The sequence below is a fragment of the Polyodon spathula genome, chromosome 5, assembly GCF_017654505.1.
Source record: "Polyodon spathula isolate WHYD16114869_AA chromosome 5, ASM1765450v1, whole genome shotgun sequence".
In the NCBI taxonomy this organism is placed as follows: domain Eukaryota; kingdom Metazoa; phylum Chordata; class Actinopteri; order Acipenseriformes; family Polyodontidae; genus Polyodon; species Polyodon spathula.
Window position 1 is genome coordinate 14,807,123 of NC_054538.1, and position 6,563 is coordinate 14,813,685.

Here is a 6,563-nt window from a genome sequence, read left to right on the forward strand (position 1 = left end):
AGCCACACCTGTGGCTGTTGGCAGGGGCAGATTTAACCCCATCCCTGCCAACCTTACATTCCCACACACACACACACTATTTACAGCAGCAGGGATTCTGCCCTGCCACATACAGCTTTTTAGACTCAAACAATATTTTTCAAACAGTTAATACCCTGTCCATTTTAATTTACCAAAAATTAAAAGTGGTAACCATTAACAATATCGTGATGTGTCTTGGGTATAAGACTTGTCCTTCATGCTTTTTGGGTGGGGTTCAGCTCCAGCTATCCATCATTGAAATACAAACCTGAACTAATTAGAAAATTAGAAAGTTATAACTGTACAATAGTTATACATTATAATTACTAATTATTAATAATTATTTAGCAGACGCTTTTATACCAAATGACTTACAGAGACTAGGGGTGATGCATCAACAACTGCAGCAGAGTCTCTGACAATAGGACCTTGGTTTTATGTCTCATACGAAGGTAAGATAATGGCTATGGCAGCGCCAAAACTGATTAAATCCTGGTATAAAGATTTTTCACTTTTTCTGTTGTCTTTATGAGTCAGGTCACTTCCTATGGATGAGTCTGTTAGAAATTAAGCAATTAACCAATATCAAGCATATTGTAGACGCTTACAATACCAGTTCAAATCGTCAATCAAATATCTAGTATCTTATTCGTCCTTGAATAAACAATATGTCCAATGATGGGCAAGGAAATTATTTATATCTTACCTCAATCTATTACATCCCCACAGTGCGCCAAATTGCCTCCTCCTCTCCAGCATCCAGCTGCTTTTTGGCTTTGTCTAACAGGAGGGGGGTCAGCTATCCTGCATCCAAAAAGGTTGAAAAGTCCAAAGAGTGTAGTGCAAAATATGTATATGGTAGTAGTGCTGTGTTTTCTGCTTTAATAAATATCTATCACATGAGTTTCTAAACAGTGAACTTTGGTGGTAAGCATAATATCTCTGTAATTAGGTGAAAGGCCCTGAACTCAATTTTACTCATGCATGTTGAACTGAATGAAATCAGTTAATAATAATAATAATAATAATAATAATAATAATAATAATAATAATAATAATAATAATAATAATAATATAATCTTTGTTTAGTGATGGTCAATATTATCTTATGATGTAGTGTTTTTAAATGTTACAAGTTAGGGAAGCCCTGTTGTATATGATTTTGTTACTACAACAAGAGGTTTGATTGGGTGGTCTGCACAAAAGGTTTTTGGACGACTAAAACAATGAAGCAATTGGTTTAAGTGAACAACAAGTGCCAGGGTCAATTTGGCATCACCTTCAGTCCTTCATTGGTAAAGCTACTAAGTTCTTTTAGTTTTCTATTGTTTGCTTTGTAATTGGAATACATAAGTGCTTTTTTTTTTTTTTTAATTCAAAGTGTCATGGGTTGAGCAAATAAAAAAGCATGTAGTTAGAATGAGCTCAGCTCTCAGATGATATCATTTTGTTTAAAAGTTAAAATTGGGTGTGCAGTTGGAGAAAATTGATATTTGCTGCTGTTGCCAAGCAAGATGTAAACAAAAGATGGCATTTTATGTGTCGGACCATGGGGTTCCCTGCGAAAACAGATGTTTTTTTTTTTTTTTTTTTTTAAACTTTATTAGGAGCATTATTCTTCACATTAATTTGAAGTTTGCACCTGTTCGTTAATAGGGATTTATTTAACAAAAATAACTCCTTGGGTTTTAGCACCTTCTGTTAATCTGGAATGTGCCAGGTGCTTTGTTCTTTTTGTTCCCGCCCTGATGAGGTGATGGCTTTTGGCTCCAGATACAACATCTGTAGAACTTACACCAGTGATGAGAGTACATTAGATGCCAGAAGAGTAAGATAAATATTTGTAATTGCCATATTATTTTATGAGTGGTTTTGTTCTAATGCTATTGTTATAAGCCGTGATCTTTATCTTTAAGTAAACTATGCAATATGATGTGGTCAACTTGCAATCAATTATGATCAAGTCCTAATAATAGCCTGTTATTGTGTAAAATGTACTCTCTGTGGTAGTATTTAATGAGCAGCATTTCAATCTTGCAAAGTAAACAGTACATGTTCCATTCCTTTCTACTGGAGTGACTCATTGCTCTACCAGTTCCTCACTCTTAATATCTTAATTATTTAAGCATGTATTGAGCCATCTGCAAAATGTGAAAAAAGAATGTAATTAAGTCCACCATTTTTCAGACAATTCCTAATTGTCTCTAAACGAGCTGCAGCTCTCATAATCTATTTTCCTGGTTAATTTGAGATGAAATTATTAGATACAAACTTAGATAAATCTGGTCAGAGGTAGTTAGCATATCATCATTATCTTTATAAACCATCAGCAAAAAACATTGTAAATTCTTATGTTATAGATACTGCTTAAAATTGAGACCAAAATTCTCCCAACACTTTCTGAAGTGAGATGGGAAAGCATACATGTCTTGCTCTGTGCACTGAAGACTGCACCACAATAATATATTTCCTCACCTCTCTTTTCATTTCAGAATACTTTTGCTGCAATAGTTAGAAAGCATGGCAATAATGATATGAGTGGATCCACAAATCAAGAAGACACTTAAAAATATATTAAACAGGTAAGAAATGTAATATTACAATGGCCCCTGATGATTACTAGATATAATGACAGTGGCATGATTGACTCAGCTCATGTATGGGATTCTGATTCAGTAATCTGGATGCATTGGGTCTCCAAAACTATAGACTGGTGTTTGATCCTGCAGTCACACTATATATATATATATATATATATATATATATATATATATATATATATATATATATATATATATATATATATATATATTTTTTTTTTTTTTTTTTTTTTTTTTTTTTAAATATCTTCAGGAAATGTATATGTCAGGTCACACATCCATACCCAAGGCTAACAAGATGCTCGGATACATTGTGAAAAGTGTTGAATTTAAATCAAGGGAAGTAAAGTTAAAACTGTACAATGCACTAGTAAGACCTTATCTTGAATATTGTGTGCAGTTCTGGTCACCTCGCTATAAAAAAGATATTGCTGCTCTAGAAAGAGTGCAAAGAAGAGCGACCAGAAGTATTCCGGGCTTAAAAGGCATGTCATATGCAGACAGGCTAAAAGAATTGAATCTGTTCAGTCTTGAACAAAGAAGACTACATGGCGACCTAATTCAAACATTCAAAATTCTAAAAGGTATTGACAGTGTCGACCCAAGGGACTTTTTCAGCCTGAAAAAAGAAACAAGGACCAGGGGTCACAAATGGAGATTAGACAAAGGGGCATTCAGAACAGAAAATAGGAGGCACTTTTTTACACAGAGAATTGTGAGGGTCTGGAATCAACTCCCCAGTAATGTTGTTGAAGCTGACACTCTAGGATCCTTCAAGAAGCTGCTTGATGAGATTTTGGGATCAATAAGCTACTAACAACCAAACGAGCAAGATGGGCCGAATGGCCTCCTCTCGTTTGTAAACTTTCTTATGTTCTTATGTTCTTATGTTGACTTTGGTCCTACCCATATACATAAACCATAGCAGAAACCCAAAGCATCTCCTAGCATGCTAATGTTTAATGAATACCAACATGATTGTCTATGCTTGATTAAGTTATTTCATGAAATTGTTAGATTTAAAAGACTTGGACGGTTTACAAATGGTCTCCCCCAACAACAATTATATTGATAGTGCTGTAATACATCCAAGTCTTGCAGTTTTCTTTTTAAGTTATGCTTAAAAATCTATGTGACATGCAAATAGCTTTCCATGGAAATATGAAAAGGCATTCCCATGACAACTGAATGCATCACATTATTAGCACACAAAACAACACACCCAATTTAGGTTTTGCCTCATTGCTTTAAATTAGACCATGAAAAGCACTGGCAGTGCAGAAACCCTGTTTTTGTTGGAAATGTGTGTACAACAGTTATATTGGCAATGAGTACAACACATCGGTCTCTCTTCATTTAATTCCCACAAATAAAGTATGCTCCAATGGCTATAAGTACTGTACTTGGAAGTGTAGCAATAATATTAGTAAATGCAACCTGCCTTATTAATGTGCCATGTATTTTAAATGTCAAGCATTGGTCAATTCAAGGAATATATATATATATATATATATATATATATATATATATACCTTGAATTGACCAATGCCCGCCGCTATCTACAAATGCCCTGTAGATAGAGGTGACTTTCTCAACCGTTCGTGTCTGCAACTAGCATTTGTAATGAAGGACAGTTGACCAGGGCTGCCAACTACTTTTAGAGTAAACCTTAATAAAAGGAAGCATGACCCCAGGACTGAATTTATCTCTGCTGTGCAGCTGGATGTCTTTGAGATCAGTGCAGTTTGTGTCATTCACAATGTCTCAGACAAGCAATCCTCAGTGGAAACGGCAGTGTGATGTGCCACTAGAAATGGTAGTTTCAATTGTTGTATTAACTCTTAACAAGTAACTTTCTAATATGTTAAATATTTCCTTTTTAAGGGTTAGTAAATATTACTTGAATATTATTATTATATTTAGGCTTGCTATTTTTCTGTATTTTTGACCAGTGTTTTCTTCCTCTTTAAGAATTCAATTGATCTCTGCTAGCAATTTAGTAGTAAAATTGGTTTAAGTACATGTTTTGGTGCATGCAGAATGAAGACGCTGCATGCAAACGAGGGTGCAACATTTTAATAAGCGATTAAAATCACGATCGCACCGCTAACCTTGGATTATGCGGTTCTGATGCATCCCTCATGTGCTGCCATTCCTTCTCCCTCGCGCCAGCTCTGGTATACATTTCCCATAAGTAATGTTTTGTTGGTCGTCTTTGAATTGAAGAGGAATGTTAGGTTATTTAACATAATCTGAAAGAGAAGACAACCACCAACTGAAAGGTTGCATCGGTCACCCTCATGGGTTCGATGCAAAAAGAGAAATGGTTTCCATGGAATGACTGTTTCAACCCCTCAATAGGCGGGACCAAAGATGTCATCTAGGAAGGGGCCTATCGGCAGCTCTGGTATAGAGAGATCAATGAATACCTACCAATAGGCAGGCATATCCCATGTATAATGTTTTGGTGGTCGTCTTTCTTTCAGGGAACCAGGGTTATGGTAAGTAACCTAATGTTTTCCAACTTTCATACACTGACGAGCTACCCATTGCTTCAAGGGATGTAGCAGAGGAATCAAGGCGGGATCCAATCCTCTCAAAAGTCTAGGATTCCACCCTCAATGGTTTGGCCCTACCTCATGAGAGACCCAAGAGTTAGACCCGTCTTAGACAAGGAAGACCAGTTGTCCACAGGTCAAGGTTATTTTTTGTGGGACGCCTGCATGGTGATACCTCCAAAATTCTGGTGGCTGGGACTTGATTAAGAATCTTGTCAACCAATGTACGTAGAGTGTTCAACCAACCTGCAACTGCACCTCTGCATCCTTGGTCCTGAGCTACCACACCTTGGGAGCGCATCCATGTTGACCATGCTGAAAACAGCATTTCTTACTAGTGATCGATGTCCACTCCCAATTGATCGAAGTCCTTCCCACAAAAGTAACAACTACAGAAAGGACTGCGAATGTTCTAAGACATCTGTTTTCATCTTATGGACAGCCACGGGAGATCCACAATTTTCTTCACCAGAGTTCAAACTGTTCTTAAGGCGGAATGGGATCTGACGTATCTTGCTTCTGCCATACCATCCAGCATCAAATGGTGCGCAGAGTTGGCTGTGCAGACTCTCAAGAAAGCCTAGATGAAACAAAGTTCTCAGTGAATACCTGTAACCCAAAGGTTGGCTCATTTCTAGCTTGCTTATAGAAACACTCCTCAGACTGTAACAGAGCGAACACCTGCTGAACTGTTCCAAACCGTCGACCCCTTAACTGTTTACCATTGCTCAAGTCGGACTTGTCCAATACTGTAACAAAACATCAACTGCAACAACATGATCTGGCATGACAAGTTGATCAAGCAAGTTTGGAGCTTCCATTCAGGGGAGAGCATGATGGTTCTTGACTTCAGACATCCCAAGCACCATTGGAGTCCTGGGGTGGTGATGAAAAAAAGGGGACCTTAGACTTATGAAATACATGTGGGACATCGACTTGTTCATGTTCACATGGATCACCTGTTACCTTTTATGGTTCCAGTGCATTCAACAGATGACATCTCTCCAGAAGAGAGTAGTAACATGGAGGATTTCGCTTCTGCTCATGAATATTCAGCGGAAACTGTGCCAAATAATCCAGAACTTTATGCCTCACTGGCAGCAGTTTCTACAGCTCGGAGATACCTCACAGAAACTTGACCTTTAAGTCTTGACTTGAATCTGTGTCTCTGTGTGACTGGATTGTTACCTGTTGTGTTGTTTATTTAGTAGAAAGTTCCACCTGTGGGGCAGAATAATCCCTGGGTATCCCCGATAATAATCCCTGGGTATCCCCGATAATAATCTCTGGGTATCCCCGATAATAATTCCTGGGTATCCCCGATAATAATCCCTGGGTATCCCCGATAATAATTCCTGGGTATCAAACAGTCTACTTCGGTCTA